Consider the following 15,886-nt stretch of genomic DNA (forward strand, 5'->3'; position numbering starts at 1 on the left):
TCGGGATAGCGCACTGGGGTTAGATAAACCCGTTCACTGGTGCTGCTGTTCGTTGGAAATATAAACATGACCTTCCTATATATAAACATACATACATACATGCATACATGCATACGTGCATGCATACGTGCATACATACATGCATACGTGCATACATACGTGCATACGTGCATGCATACGTGCATACGTACGTGCATACGTACGTGCATACGTACGTGCATACGTACGTGCATATGTACATTCCACACGCACGCACACGCACACGCACACACACACACACACAAAGAAACTAGCGACCGGACTTGACAGGGGCTGAGGTCAATAGATCATCTAAAATGTAACTGACTGTGGAAGCTGATCACTCATAAGAAAGTCAGCGGTATTCGAAATTCTGCCGTGAGAAAAAATTAGGAAGCATTAAAAAATTAGCTGCCATACGATATCCTTCAGAAGAACACTCGGCATAGGACAGGGCAAGATGCATGCAGTGAAAGACGACCAGGGTTCTACCATGAACAATTTGGATGACATAGTAAGAGCAGCAGAAGAATTGTATACTAACCTTTACAGTACCCAGAGCAACACGCAGCTTTATTTGAAGGTAATGATAAAAACGATACCATAGAGAGGCCCCTTCAACAACTGTCGATGAAGTTAGAAAAGCTTTGCAAGACATGTCCCGCAGTGGCAGGTGAACATTGGATGCCAGTCGATTTACTCAAAAATAGAGGAAATAAAGCGCTTCAGAAGCATACGGCTCTTTATACGCAATGTCTCAAACCTTCTGGTGCACACACCACAGAGCTCCAAAAATGCTGATAATATACTAAAGGGCAAGACTTAATATAATTGAAGAATTATATGCCCATTACCTAGCTTTCCGTATTCGCGGAAAATATTCACCAAAGTAATGTGTAACAGAATCGTGGCAACAATTTACTTCAATCAACCAAGAGAAGCGCCTTGCTTCCCGAATGGACATTCTACAATGGATCGAATCTCCGTGATTAATCAGGTCATTGAGAAATGTGCGGAGTATAAGTAGGTTCTCTGTATGGTTGTCATAGATTAAGAAAATGCATTTTATATAGTAGAGATGCCAGCAGTAATGGAGGCATTTCGTTTTGTTGCAGCATATTAACGCACCTTCACTGTATACACGTCGCTTCGACCTGGTGAGTTTCTATCGTTTTGTGACGTAGTGGGACACGCAGGACAACTAGGCGTGCTCCAAAAAACTAGAATTTCTGCTTGCGTTTTTTGGCCATATCTGGCCATTGCGACATTAATGCCCCACACATGGTCATCATCACCAGAAGATGTTTCCAATGACCTAACGTAAGCCTCACATAAACAGGTCCGAGTGAAACGGACAATACTCTTCAATCTACATACACAGGGGATTTCTCTTCAGCCTCATTTCCTGCTTCATTGAGGTGCGTTGTCTTCAACAACGGTGGCGGCGCTCCTCAGCAGAGCAGCGTGCACTAGAAAATAATTTACACATATTAAAAAGAGAATGCACTCTTAATTCTGAATAAAGCTGTTGCTGGCCCACTTACACTCAGAAAAGGTTTATTCAGTATTTCAGTTTTTTTTATGCGAAGCTTTTTTCTTTGCCAAGCTCGCCCACTTTCATGACTGCGGCTGCAGACGGGCTGTTCTCTGTCCCAATAGGCGCATCAATCACAACACCTCGGGATTGCGCTCGAAATTTATCATGAGTCCATTGGCTACGAGTTACTTCTTCGCCCTTCTTATGTTTCACGCCGCACAGATCACATACATAAGGTAGGCATTTCTACATGCAAAACTAAAACATTCTTGGATTCTTTTATTCCTCGCACGTCATATGACTGGAACCACCTTCCTTCCTCAATTGCCACAATTCCTGACCCTGTATTGTTTCGGACTGCTGTTACCGCTTCTATTGAATGATATATTGTGTTGATCACTTATCCTAACTTATCTATGTCTTGGTAATTGTTCTCTGCTGTTGCTTGTATTTCAGTGTTATGTATTACCCACTCCCCTCTGTAATGCTTTGCCCTGAGGGTAAAATAAATAAATAAATAAATAAATCAGCGCAACCGCGGAGTGCACTGTAAAAATGTCCACAACTATCTTTACTCAAAAATACATGGACAATCAATGGAGAAAGAGGTTGAGAAAGCTGGCAACCAAGTAACGGGTAATTAAAACTAAGGCAAGCACTAGCCAAGAGAAAGGAAAAAAACATAAAAAAAGATAATGGGGTTTTACGCGCCATAACCACTTTCTGATTATTAGGCACGCCGTAATGAGGGATTCTGCAAATTGAGACCACCTGGGTTTCCTTAACGTGAACCTAAATCTAAGTACACGGGTGTTGTCGTGTTTCGCCTCCATCAAAATACGGCCGCCATGGCCGGTATTCGATCACGTGACCTGACGCCTAGTAGCTCAACACCATAGCCACTCAAGAAAGAAAGAAACACCGAATTGGCTGTAAAGAATTAAAACAAAGACCATGTACATTTACAGGAACGGGAAGAATGAAATTTGGAAGAAAAACTTTTGGATAACAGAAGGGTAGCGGCTTGCTATGTTTGAGGCTCGTGCTGGTTGCCTATTCGCAACAAGATGAGGCATGCGAATGCTGCAGCATAATTTCAGAGACCACTCGGCACTTCTTAATGGCATCCGAAAGGTTTTACCCAGCGAGACCAGGCGGTAACGTAAACCTTCCAAAAGCGTTTTAATTTAAAATGGCTGGAAGCATCAACCACTCAACAGTCGCGATAAGCCAGAGACGTTAAGAGTATTTGTGCATGAAAAGCAGGAAAAAACTTGTTACGATCCGATTCATTGCAAGTCTACATAACAATACAAGGCAGATAGAGAAGCTTTAATAAAAAAAGGATTATCGAGATTTCTATAGAAACACTGGAATTAAAGCACGTACAGTACACCTGATCAGATCAAGCAGGCTAGGCGATGGTCTCCACGCCGTTTTATAGGGGATGCCAACACCGCATCATCATTAAAGTCCATTCTATAGACGAAGCAAAGTTATAAGTCATCATTAATAATATGCCCAAGCCAAGCTGACTGGTAAAGCTGGTGCGACTGCTGTAGAGAAGAACGGGTGCATTCTTCAAAGAAACCAACCGCTGAGCTCAAAATAACTAGAGTAGCAAATTTATTCGCAGGCATTTTTCAGAGAATAGCAGTAAAGCATCATCATTAAAGTCCAATCATTAGCCGCAGCAATGTTTACATGCACCAGCTAAGCCGACTGGTGAAGCTTTGTTTCCGCTATCACCATCACGTTTTTCCGGCACAGTCTTGAGCTTCCTCTATTGAACAAATGCGTGCCAATTTTAACAGTTTTGTTTGTACAACGCAGGGCACTAGAACTATTGATAACGTTACCAGCAAGGCCAGATAATATTAGGACGGCACTTTACTCAACTTCACTATTAAGAACGTTACTATAAACATCCTTACTACTGTTTTTTCCAAGAAAATTATCTCTCTATATTGTTCAATCCAGGAAACAAATTTATTTTAACCATGGCTAGAGGACTGCGAAGCACAGGTGCCTTCTTCGAAGAAAACCACACAGCTGACGCACAGTATTGCTCGAGATAACCACTGTGAAAAGTTTATTCGCAGGCATTTTTCAGCCGTAGTCAGAAGGAATAAGATTAGCCCAATTTTGTTTGTCAAGAAGTTACCGCAGAACTAGAACAGTTGAGGTCCAGACCGCAAGTTCTTCTGCGAAGACACACGACACGTCTTGGCGCCAGAGTGAAATCGAGGGAAGTCACTCCTCCCGGGCGAATATCCGGCTACACCGATGCCGATGCCCCTGTCAGGTGCGATGGTGCTTCCCGACGGGCTCGTCCAATTTCCTGGTGTTTGGCGCCGTGGTAAGGAGACCCTTCGCCGGCTTCTCACTCCTCTGCGCCTACGTGGCATGAAAGCTTGTGTTTCTTGCGGACATCGTTTCTATAAAATTTCTTGCCGCACACGCCGCACTCAAAGGATGGTTCGCCGTGCGTAATTAAATGCCTCGTGAGGTTCCATGTGTTCACAAACAGTTTACCACACTCAGAGCAGTTGTGGCTTTTCCCGAGCAAGTGGTCAGTGGTGTGCTTTTCGAAGGCCTTCATGTCGGTGAAAGCGAACAGGCAAACACGGCACACTTGGATTCTGTTGGCAGCCTGGTTCTCTCGCTGCTGCCACACTGATTCTCTGGTTTCTTTGAGAACTCTGCGAGAGAACACATAGAGAGGGCACTTCATTAGTTAAACTTTGCCGTAAGGAGCCCAAACTTCGTGTCGTGCAGTTGGTTCAAGGAAAACCCACTGCTCTCGAGTGCTACCGCCCTTGCAAAGGAAACTTATTTGACAGTGCAGACGCTTTCCGATGATGGATTTGGCGCCAAGGAACAATCGCCGTGTTCACTGAAACTTTAAGAAGAAAGTTCCAAAACCACGTTCTCCTTCGGTGGCATCGAACCATGTTGCACGATGCTTAAAAGCAACGAGGCGAGAGAAACCCAGTGGTATGGTTGTAAGCCATTCATTGTGTGTGCTGCACAACCGCTGAAATTGCAAGGCCCCGAAATTTACCTTATTGTCGTCTGTTTCCTTGAGTGTGATTAAAGAGGCCGGCGCCCACATCGTCGAGTCACAAAACTGACTCCTTGTGGGATGAATTTGTACCCACAATTATAAGTTAAGGGACGTGCGCATGCATAGATACTCGAAATCTGGTGCAGTAGTCAAGCGCGCCGGCTGCTTACACAGTTACATGATTCTTGAAGGGTCCACCGAAGTGCTTGTTCGCGTGGCTTCCACAATGTACCACACACACACACGCACGCGCGCACACGCACACAGAGTGAGAGAGAGAGAGAAAGAGAGAGTGACAACATACACTACAGACAGTCAACGATAATATTCGAGAAAGACCCCATGCATGCAGGCGCGCTTCGCGCTGAACGGTGCCCTTAAGTGGTCAGTGGCGCAAAACGTCTCGCCCGGAACAGGCATAAACTAGTGATAAAGAGTGTGTGGGTTTCAATACAGTGCTTTCCCATTTTTCTGTGCCTGCGATTTGAGAGTATACGTTGAGCGAGATATACAACTTTCATTTTTCCCGCAATATCTCAGCCTTGCGCTCTCCCGACAGAAGAGGAGCCACTAAATTCGACACAGAAAACACATACACGGCGTTTTTTGGAACTCTGGCCAATATTTCTGGAAATATAGCGCGCTCAAGATCAGTACGATTTTTTAGAAACAGATGTACCGGCAACGGCACACGTCGGGAAACAGCTTATGTTCTTTTGTTTAGTTTATGCGGTAAAATACTAAAGAACGGGTTCAATCACTTCAGCTGGAGGAGGTAGGAGGTGGGACTAGTCAAGCTGCCGTTATGCAGCTTTTATCCTGCCATCCCTACCACTTTGTATATATCAGTGTACTTATGTGTACTTAGTTACGCTGCTACTGAGAGTGGCATCTCCTATTGTTGGTTCCGCGATCTCCTGTCAGCCAAAAAGCGCACAAAAAAATCTTTCGCCTGCATAATGCCGTTAGAGATAGTCTCGTGTTCTTGCTAAAAGATTGAAGCTTGGCTTCTGATGAACCAGAAACCACGCACGTAAGAAACGTCAGCTGTTTCCGTGTTCTCGCGTCTGCGTTTATTAGAACTCTGAGGTATTTACAAGCCAAAACGACGATGTCATTATGGCCTCGCCTTAGTGTAATAATTCTGACAACCTCCGGATTAAGTTTGACAAGCTGGAGCCCTCAACCTCGTACCAAGTGCACGGCCATTTTTCCATTACTCCTCCGTCGAAAAATGGTCGCCGCCGAAGGTATTCGAACCTGAGCCCTCGAGCTCAACGGGGCAACGCGTGAGCCAACATTAGGAGACATCTGCGCTTCCGATACTTGCACAATCTTGTATACATAAGGACCAAGAAAGAAGTCCTTTTGAAGCAAAGCATCTAGAACCCAAGCACAGTACACGTTTAGACCTTTAACGTGGTACCGACAAGATCTTTCAGAGTGTTCATTTTCTTGCTTTTCAGGCCCTATAGATTGAAACGTTCGAAAACAGACTTTTCAGAATCCTAGAAGATAGGCTTGTCACCACTTTTATTAAGGTTTATAGGTACAGCATTATGATTTACCGCAAAGAGTAAACACTCAAAAATGTCGTCTCAGTGCCACTTTCAAGCACATATCATCGATGGGCACCATACATTCGTCAAGTCATACCTGCAGCATTTGTTTCACGAGTCTGGGCGTAGCAAAAGTGTGGGTGCTGCCCTTTCAAGCAAACTCTAGCAATTTAGCAAGCCACAGCCTGTTATTTTACCTTTTACTTCTGTGCCCAATAAAACAGCACAGGCATTCTTTTTGCAAAGAATAAAGAGATAACATTGATTCGCATTTATATACAAGAGGAAATCTTTCGCCCGCTGCGTAGTCGTAGACAAACGAAGCTATGATAGACATTAGCGGGAACACGTTTGCTGCACGATCAGAGGAAGACCGGTAACAAGTGCAACGATCACAAACTGCGCTTAAGATTTCTAAGCCTGCCATTTACATTGTCTTTCTTTTAATTCACAGAATTCTAAAGAAAGATCACTTACGTCACATAGCATAGCTTTATTCATTGGGCTGGGTTACTGCCAGACGCTAACGTCGATTTCACGAGCAGTCTTCGAGAGCCAACGCAGCGAAAAACTTTCCGCTCTTGTGCGTCATTTAACACTAGCTCAATGAAATTCATACGAACTCCCAAAGGCACGCCTTCATACACTGGACCCTAATTTTCAGCTCCGTATTCCGCCCGACCTTCCACGACGTAACTGCACCCTGGAAATCCGTCTATGGCTTGGAGTAGCATATTGAAATGCGTACTCCTTTCTTATGGCGATGGCCAACAGCCCACTTTGTGACTTCGGTGGGAGCAATGGCACAATCGCACACCTTCTTTGGAACTGCCCCCGTTTCGTCCCCCCAAGATCAGCCCCCTAAGCCACCCTACACCAACTGGACAAGCGCCCACTAATGGAAGACATACTTGGAAATTGGCCTAAGGCAAGATCATTGCGATCCGCCATAAAGGCGCTGCTAAGTTGCTTAAAATACGCGGTACTTTGCGACTAATTGTGACTGTACACTGTGTGACGTAGCATTGAATGGCGACACTGCGTAACACTAAGAAGGCCTTCTCAAACTGCTTTACGGTGTCCACAGAAACAATTCTGTGTCGAATGTATATGTGTGTCTTTTTTCAACTCTTTTTCTCGCTCTCACCAATGGCATCCCTTCGCCCCTCCTCCGGCACAGGGTAAACAATCGAATATAATCTCCGGTTACCCTACCCGTCTTTCCTTGGACTTCCTCTCTGTTTCTCTGCCGAAGCAATCAAGATGTATGTGACACTTTAACAAAAAGTTCTAATTATTTTTCATTAATTCTTGACGGCACATATTGCAATGCAGGAATTGTATCCGGTGCGTTATCAAGGCCCATCCACTTCGAACGAACATTCAAGATGTCACTGGATCCGAGGTATTGATTTGCGAGATTGTCGATGAAATACATTTCCGTCCCCGTCGTCTATGTGCTTGAGTGACTAATAACAACTTTTTTAAAAGTCAACGCAACAGTGCGTTTTTACCGCAAGTATGACGCTGAACACCCGGAGTGCCATACTATCAGTCGTATGTGATCACATATTAAAACGGCCATCTTGCCGCTTCACCTAATCAAATACCCTGGAACTGGCGGCCATTTTTCCAATACAGATAAATTTCTATCGAACGTTGCACCCAGAAGAGCGTCAGAAATTGACGCTTATGAGGGCGAACATTTATTCAGCTCGCGTGCAAGCGCATGTAGCAGGTGGAAAATAATGACTTGGCCTTTTTCTATTGAAACAAAGATGCATAAGCACCAGCGAGCTTTTTCAAGCCTATATTAAGGCTAGATTTCACGGCGGGGCTATAAAAGATCATCTACAAAGCTTCTAGCAACGCAACAATTAGGCACCTGCTTCACACAATCAGAAATACACGGACACCCCAACCACACGACACGTAGATTACTTTGTAACCGAGATTGGCCAAGTTCACTACACGACTATTCCGCGATCAAACAAAGTTAATATTGCTCGTCGTGGCAGATTCGTGAATTTGGCGCTGCGCTGCTAAGCCAGAGGTGGCGTGATCAAAAACCGGCTGCTGCGGCCGCATTTCGATTGGGGCCTTATAAAAGCCGTGTCACGTGGGGTTCACGTGAACCCCTTGTGGTCGAAAGTGATCCAAAGTCCCCCACTACGACGAGCCTGATAATTATATCGTGCTTTCGGTGCGTAAACCCCCAAATTTTAACTGAAGGGTAGGTTTAGTATTGGCGTAAGTGCAGAAGTGGCCCACCATACTTATCAATAAATTAACCGGGTAAGCGCACGGAACCCTAAGGCCTAGAGAGCTTCGTTTCACCAAAAGAATAAAACAATCTAGAGCCTGCGGTTGATCTGTAGAGTATATTAGGTAGGGCGTGTTCGTTGACTGAGTAGTTTCTTATGCGCTCACTCCGGTATACCTGCCGATGTGCTGGGGCTACGTGCAAGCCAATTCCAGATTTCAAATGCCTCCTTTGTGAGCCGTATTCACTAAGACAGCAGCAGCAGCCACGGTGGGCAGAACCTATAAAAGTTCGGCTACAAATGTTTACCGAAAAAGACGCTAAATGTTTGGCAATCTGCATGTAACAACTTATCTAGGTTTGACATTATTGGAAGTAAATGTTCAATGGAAGCTCACCTGCCAAGGTTTAGACCAGTGGCTGCACTGCTTGTACCCTGGTCCACGCTGCAACTGCCACTCGACATCGTAAAGCGGGGTCCAGCTGTTTCTTTCCCGGCCATTGTCGCCTCTCTTGTACGGTAAGTGCTACTGGTTATTTCCCAGGACAGGACAACGCAGGGGTGGTCATACTTCACGCAATCTACGAGGGCGTGCCATGCCGCATTGCTAAACCCTCTTCTCAAACCAGCACCTGGCGTCGAGACATGGCACCGCGCATGCGCGTCCTTTCTAGTTTGCGTGCCTAGCAATACTAGCTCTGGCTTTATCAGAAGGTGTAAAAGCGAGATTAGCCAGCAGTCTGGCGCGTGTTCGCAGATTCCGACAAATTTTCATCACGATCTGTATACCCATATTTCACAGTGCTCGAGCGTAGCATGTAGGGGTGGCTCATGAAAGGGCAAGATACTTCCTGTACAAGCTATACCTGTTGTCACATAATCAATCTGCAAATCTAACACACATGATCGAATAAAAGTGAAACGAAGCATATTGAAAGCGCGTAATAAACACTCTTTAACAAACCGCGATGCGTAAACTTTTGCTTTCTTTCGTCCTCTGCAACATGTTATTCATGCAGTATTTATACTTATCCGCCGCAGAGGTTACTGCATTATTTTCTAGCAATTTCTGTGCTTATGCACCACACCGCTTCCAAGCTATGCCAATTCAAACTGCGAATGATGCCTATGCCGAGTGGGAGACGTCGCAGTGATTTCGCGATGACGAAGGTGATGTATAATGCATGTCGAGAGGAGAATGGTTATGACGTTTAAGTAATCTGCACCTGTTGTGTCCCGATCGCAGATGGCGATTCTGGATCGACTGGCCATAAACAGGCATACGCCCAGTGGTTAAACCTATGAAAATAATGTATATCATGGCATGTGTTCACCCTAATCCACTCCTATATTAACAGATTGGCGCGCTATATAGATGTTTATGAGCCTAAATATATACTAATTTGATTTGATATACAGAGGGAGCTGCGTTCAGACGCACTGCAACTGCTACTTAAATTTGCAATGTTCAGTTGCCCTACACGCAAGCTAAGGCACGCAATGGTTAACGTTCAAAGACTAGCTCGCAAAAGAGAAGTTCCCGGGTGCGTTGTACAGGATTTCTTGCGCTGGTTTTGAACTTGTGTTCATAGGTGAAACGGGCAAAGAAAGATAGAACAGCACAACTATAATGTCAGCATCAAGCATAGGGCAACAAGCGCGTTGGTTGAACACTCAGTGTGCACGACTGTGATAGCACGACAATAATTTCAAAAGAAAAGAACAAGGCGGCAAGGCTTTAGCTGAATCCATTCATATACGGACTACGGCACAAACGCTCACTCGCAACTCAGGCAATCTGCCCCCGATATGCACAAGATGCTCACGTTACATTCTGAAGCGTACAGAAGCAAACTTCACATGAATCCCTTCATGGTGAACGAGGCTTACGTAGTGGGGCTACCCGCCTTGGTTGCTCAGTGGCTATGGTGTTAGGCAGCTGAGCACGAGGTCGCGGGATCGAATCCCGGCCACGGCGGCCGCATTTCGATGGGGGCGAAATGCGAAAACACCCGTGTATTTAGATTTAGGTGCACGCGAACGAACCCCAGGTGGTAAAAATTTCCGGAGTCCCGCACTACGGCGTGCCTCATAATCAGAAAGTGGTTTTGGCACATAAAACCCCATATATTATTATTATTATTAGTGGGGCTGAAATGCCTTATATTGCCATAGCAAACACATTGATACTCCAAGCGAATTTCCGCTATCGGTGTCGCCGTCGCCGTGAGATCCCGTATAAAGTCCAAGGGAGACAATACCGTCGCCGCGCCCCCTACGCCGTGTGCGCGAGTGAAAGCGTACGAGGGGAGCAGACGATTACGGCTCAACATCGCCCGCGAAAGAACAAACGACAGGGGGCAGCCACCGTGGTGCGCGAGGCACCCAATGTTGCCAGGCACTGGAGGAAGGGGAGGGAGAGGGAGGGAGGCCCCGACGTGTGCTGCGTTATACTCCGGCGGCAACGGCGCATCTCGCGGCTGCACGTGATCGCAGGCCGTATCTAGGGTCTTATCGCCCTTGGGGGCAGCGTATGGTGCGTCTGTGGCTCGTAGCCTTGGGCTTGCTCTGTGTTCTCGGAGCTCACTTTTCCTCATTTCGCCCACCGCTGCTGCCGCGTTTCCTGAAGCCAGCGTTTTACAGTGAGTTTCCGCGGTCATCGATTGCAGCATTTTCGGGCCTAGTCGGGCCATAAAGATGCCACCATCTAGTTATTGAATACTCCCTTAGTAGCTCCGTGGCACCGCTATCGAATCGTTCATATTCTTCCTGTGCTTCTTTGTTCGCAATAAACTGCCCAGAGTATTTTGGAAACTGTGTCGTCTCGCGGAGCTTTAGCTTAAGGTTTATTTCAATGAACAGTTTCGAATTATCTCAAAAGTATCAGACTTAAATTTCTTTGATTGAATGGATAGAATTTGTGTCTTGGTGCAGCTAACCATTTGATGATACTGTCCACCGAAATTGAAAATTAGTTGGATTGCTGAAAACGTGCAAGCGCCCATTTTCTGGATAAAAAAAAGCGTTATGGAAGCGGCGCCAGAAGGATGAGCTTTGTTTTTTAAAGCCCCTCAAAATGCGTTCCCAAAGTTGAGGGGTTTACGCGCCATAACCACGATCTGGTTATCTGCCACGGCACACTTCCAGCACAATTTTCACCACTAAGGATTTTTAGCGTTCAGCTCAGTCTACGCACTACGCAAGCCTTTTTGCATTCCGCCTTCTTCTCAAAGCTGTAGCCTTGATCGAGATAGCACCAGCGTAATTCAGCTCCGCAACACTGAAGTTGCTGAACTGGTGCAGTGCCTGAAGACGGCGTGGTAATAACAGGTAGGTATGACATGTTGCAGTGACGCTGTACGTGAGGCAGCTGCTGCTGCACAGCAGAACGAATGCGTTGACCGCCAGGGATTCATTAATGTAAACCGGATGCAAGGGACAAGGGCGTTTTTACAGTGAAGCTGTATACCTCTCGCCTCCAAGGAAATTTTCCTGTAATAAGCAAAAAACTCCCCATACTTGCGCTGATCCTGGAGATAGCGCAATACTGGTCCAACCCGTCGCGGAGGTGAAGCAGTTAAGTAAGCCCTCCCCATACGTGGGCCTAATCCAAATATTGTGCAATATCAGCCCGACCCGCGTCCGAGGTGAAGCAAGCGTTGAGCACTCCGCATACATGGCCCAGTTTCGAAAATAGTGCCATGCGGGGCCGACCAGCGGCGGGGTTAAGTAGGAGTTTCGTACTACCCATACGTGGGCTGGTCCCGAAAACAGTGCAATACCGGCCCGACCCGTGGCGGACGTGAAGCAAGTGTTAAGCCCTCCCCGTACGTTGGCCGATACCAAATTAGTGCAATGCTGGTCCAACTTGCGGCGGAGGGGAAGCAGGCGTTAAGCACTCCCCATACGAGGTCCGATGCCGAAGACCGTGCAACTCTAAGCCGACACGTGGTGGAGAGAGAGAGAGAGAGGAATGGGGAAACGCAGGGAGATTAATTAAAGGCGAAGATCGAGTTCGCTACCCTAGGCTGGGTAAAGAAGGGAGGTAAAGTGATAACAAAGTCGAGATAAAGAAAGGAGCATAGACATACAGTCAAAGTTGGTCACTGTCGCCGCGTAGTGTTACCGCACTGTACTGTGGCACTTGCAGCACTATGAACACCTCTTCGGCCACAGCCGCTTGTCCAATTCTGTTACCGTTAAATACTGCAAAAGTGCCCTCGTCGCCCTCCGCTGAGCTGGCTTGTGATGGTGGCATTTTAAAATAAGTTCCTCATTTAGAGGTCTTTGGTTGAAGCGCGCTATTGCGATTGCGAGCGATCGTCTCCACAAATTGTATCGAGGGAGTCACAGAGAAGGTGTTGAAGTGTCCCCTTGTTACCACAGTTATCACACGAGGCGTCGTCGGCCCATCCGATTTGGAAAGCGAAGAATTGGTGAAGGCCACCCCTAGCCATATTTGACAAAGCAGGGTAGCTTCGCGACAGCAGAGTCCAGCTGGAATGCAAAGACGTACGTAGAGAGGAGTGTAGGTTCTGCACCCGGTTGTTTTGAAAACTTCCTGCGCTCCAAAAGAAAAACGTGGTATCACGGCTGATCAGTTTTTAGCAGTATCTGTTCTTGATAATACTATCGGCTCCTCTTCGTCGCCCAGAAGAGCCAACCGAGCAGCCTTATCAGCGTGTTCGTTCCCTAAGACGCCACAGTGACTTGGAAGCCCAAGAAATGTCGCGTGGTGTCCATCTTTAGTCAAGGTATGCATTAGTTCTCTAATCTCGAATACCATCTGTTAGTGTTGTCCATGCCGCAGGGATGATAGCAATGACTGCAGTGCTGCATTCGAGTCAGTGAATATTGAACATCTTCGAGGTTGTTCGTTGCTGACGGGATGAAATGCTGAGTGAAGAGCTGCAAGATCGGCAGCCATCGGTGTCGTTGGGTGACATGTCCTGAAACTGATGGTGGTGACTTTCGCTGGGAAAACTACGGCTCCAGAGGAACGCTGAAGGGCTGTCGATCCGCCAGTATAGATATGTACGTTGTCGGTGTACCTCTCGTGCAAAAGAAGCAGAGTTAGTTGTTTAAGAGCAGGTGATGACAGCTCAGATTTTTTCCTGATTTCTTGTATGGTGACGTGCACTGCAGGTTGAGCCAAACACCATGGACAAATCCATAGCTTAGTTGCGGTCGTGAAGCCTGATGGAAGCCAGGTGTAATAATTCGAAATCGTAGTACGCAATGATGCCTGCGGCCTTTCTGACGGTATGGTTGCCTCATGGTGGGAACGGGCACAGGCAATGTGCACTATCAACACTTCCACCGCAATGTGTTTGTATGGGTTGGTGCCGGGGGATCGCAACAGTCGCTACTGTCGATGTGCATTTAGACAAACCAAGAAAAACCCTGAGAGCCCGAGCTTTAATAGCCTGTTGAGCACGAAGATTTGTCTGGCAAGTGTTGGTCAGTACGGGCAAACTGTATCTCAAGAAGCCCAGAAAAAGGACCCTATACAATGCCAACATTGCATGCACTGACATTGCCCAAATCTTTCCACCCAGAAACTTGAAAAGCTGGGAGATTGCTGTCAGACGCTGTTTCAAGTAGGTCACGTGCGGGCTGCATGCGAGATCTCGATCAATGATTATGCCAAGAACTCTGAGCGTCTTCTTATAAGACATTATGTGGCCATTTATTGAGATGGCGTAGGGTGTCATTGGTTTGCGAGTAAATGCCATCAGTGCACAGTTGTCTGACGAGATTTCAAGACCTGGGTTGCGGAGGTATATAGCTGTCAGAGTATCACCTTTTGGAAGCCTGGCACGTACCTGAGGACGTGTGACACCTGATGTCCATACACATATGTCGTCTGCGTACATTGATATCTTCATCGCTGTTGGCAGATCATCAACGAGACCAAGGAGTGTGAGGTTGAATACGGTAGGGCTTAGTACACCGCCTTGAGGAACATCTCGGTAGCTGTCGTGTCGTACGGTTTGACTATCGCCGGTACATGCAAACGATCTCATAAAAAGGTAATCGGAAATCCGTTGGAAAACCCGACCACCTAGGCCAACCATCTCAAGAGCACCGAGGATGGCCTCGTGAGTTATGTTATCATATGCCCCCATGACAGGGATTGCCAATACCACGTAATCATTAAAGGTCATTACATATGCGAAGCACAGTTGTATTTCATCATTATTACCATGCACCAGCCAAGCCGACTGGGAAAGCTGGTGCGACTGGCAAAGCGAAGAACGGGTGCGTTCTTCGAAGAAACCAACCACACAGTTGCCATACAGTGTTGCTCGAGATAACCACTAAGAATTTTATTCGCAGGTATTCTCCACGGGATGCCAATTAGGCATAATCATCATTAAAGTCAATTATTTACCGAAGCAATCTTTCATTTGTTCATTTGTTAGATTCACCAGCTAAACCGACATGTGGAGCTGGTGTTCCGCTATCACCATCACGTTTTTCAAGGCAGAGTCTTCAGCTTCCGCCATTAAACAAATGTGTACCATTTTTAACAACTTTGTTTACAATGAAGGGTGCTAAAACTATTGATAACGTTACAGGCAGGGCTCAAGAATATTAGGGCGGCACTTTACTCAACTTCACTATTAAGAACTACACTATCAATATCGGTACTACTATCTTTCCGAAAAAGATATCTCGCTACTTTGTTCAATCCAGGTAGCATATAAACCCATTTAAACCATGGCTACAGGATTGCGAAGAACGGGTGCGTTCTTCGAAAAAAACCACATAGCTGGCGCACAGTGTACATAACTAAGAAATTTATTCGCAGGCATTCTTCAGCCGCAGTCAGAAGGAATAAGATCAGCCCCGTTTGGTTTGTCAAGAAGTCAGCGCACAGCTAGAATAGTTGAGGCGCAGATCGCAAGTTTTTCTGCGAGGGCACACGACACGTCTTGGCGCCAGGGTGATATCCAGAGAAGTCACTCCTCACGGGGGAACATGCAGCTAGACCGACGCAGATGCGAGTCCTGCGACTGTGCTTCCCGACGTGCCGGACCAATTTTGTGGTGTGTGCTACCATGTTAAGCAGACCCTTCGACGGCTTCTCAATCCTGTGCGCCTGCGTGGAATACATGCATGTGGGTCTCGTGGCCATCCTTGGTATAAAACGTTTTGCCGCACACGCCGCACTCAAAGGATTGATCGCCGTGCCTACGTAAATGCCTCGCGAGGTCCCAATACCACTTAAACAGCTTGCCACAATCGGAGCATTTGTGGTTTTTCCCAAGCGAGTGGTCGTAGACGTGGTTTTTGAAGGCCTCCATGTCGGTGAAAGCGAACCGGCACACATGGCACTGTTGGATTCTGTTGGCACCCTGGTTCTCTCGCTGCTGCCGCGCTGCTTCTCCGGTATCTTCTGGAACTCTGCGAGAGAACAAACATGGAAACTTTGCTG

At 46.6% G+C, this 15,886-nt stretch overlaps 1 protein-coding gene across 4 annotated transcripts in view; it reads right to left on the minus strand.

Annotated features, from left to right (window-relative positions):
* The window catches only part of LOC135921857 (uncharacterized), a 203,794-nt gene that overhangs the window by 164,404 nt on the left and 23,504 nt on the right, over positions 1-15,886 (minus strand). Inside the window, exon 3 of one of the 4 annotated variants that reach the window (XR_010570655.2) lies at positions 15,227-15,855. The exons of the other annotated variants lie outside the window; for them this stretch is intronic. The gene's annotated coding sequence lies outside the window, so the exon portion shown is untranslated. Of the gene's footprint in view, positions 1-15,226; positions 15,856-15,886 lie in introns of those variants that run through there. 4 annotated transcript variants of the gene reach the window in all.

The sequence above is a fragment of the Dermacentor albipictus genome, chromosome 9, assembly GCF_038994185.2.
Source record: "Dermacentor albipictus isolate Rhodes 1998 colony chromosome 9, USDA_Dalb.pri_finalv2, whole genome shotgun sequence".
In the NCBI taxonomy this organism is placed as follows: domain Eukaryota; kingdom Metazoa; phylum Arthropoda; class Arachnida; order Ixodida; family Ixodidae; genus Dermacentor; species Dermacentor albipictus.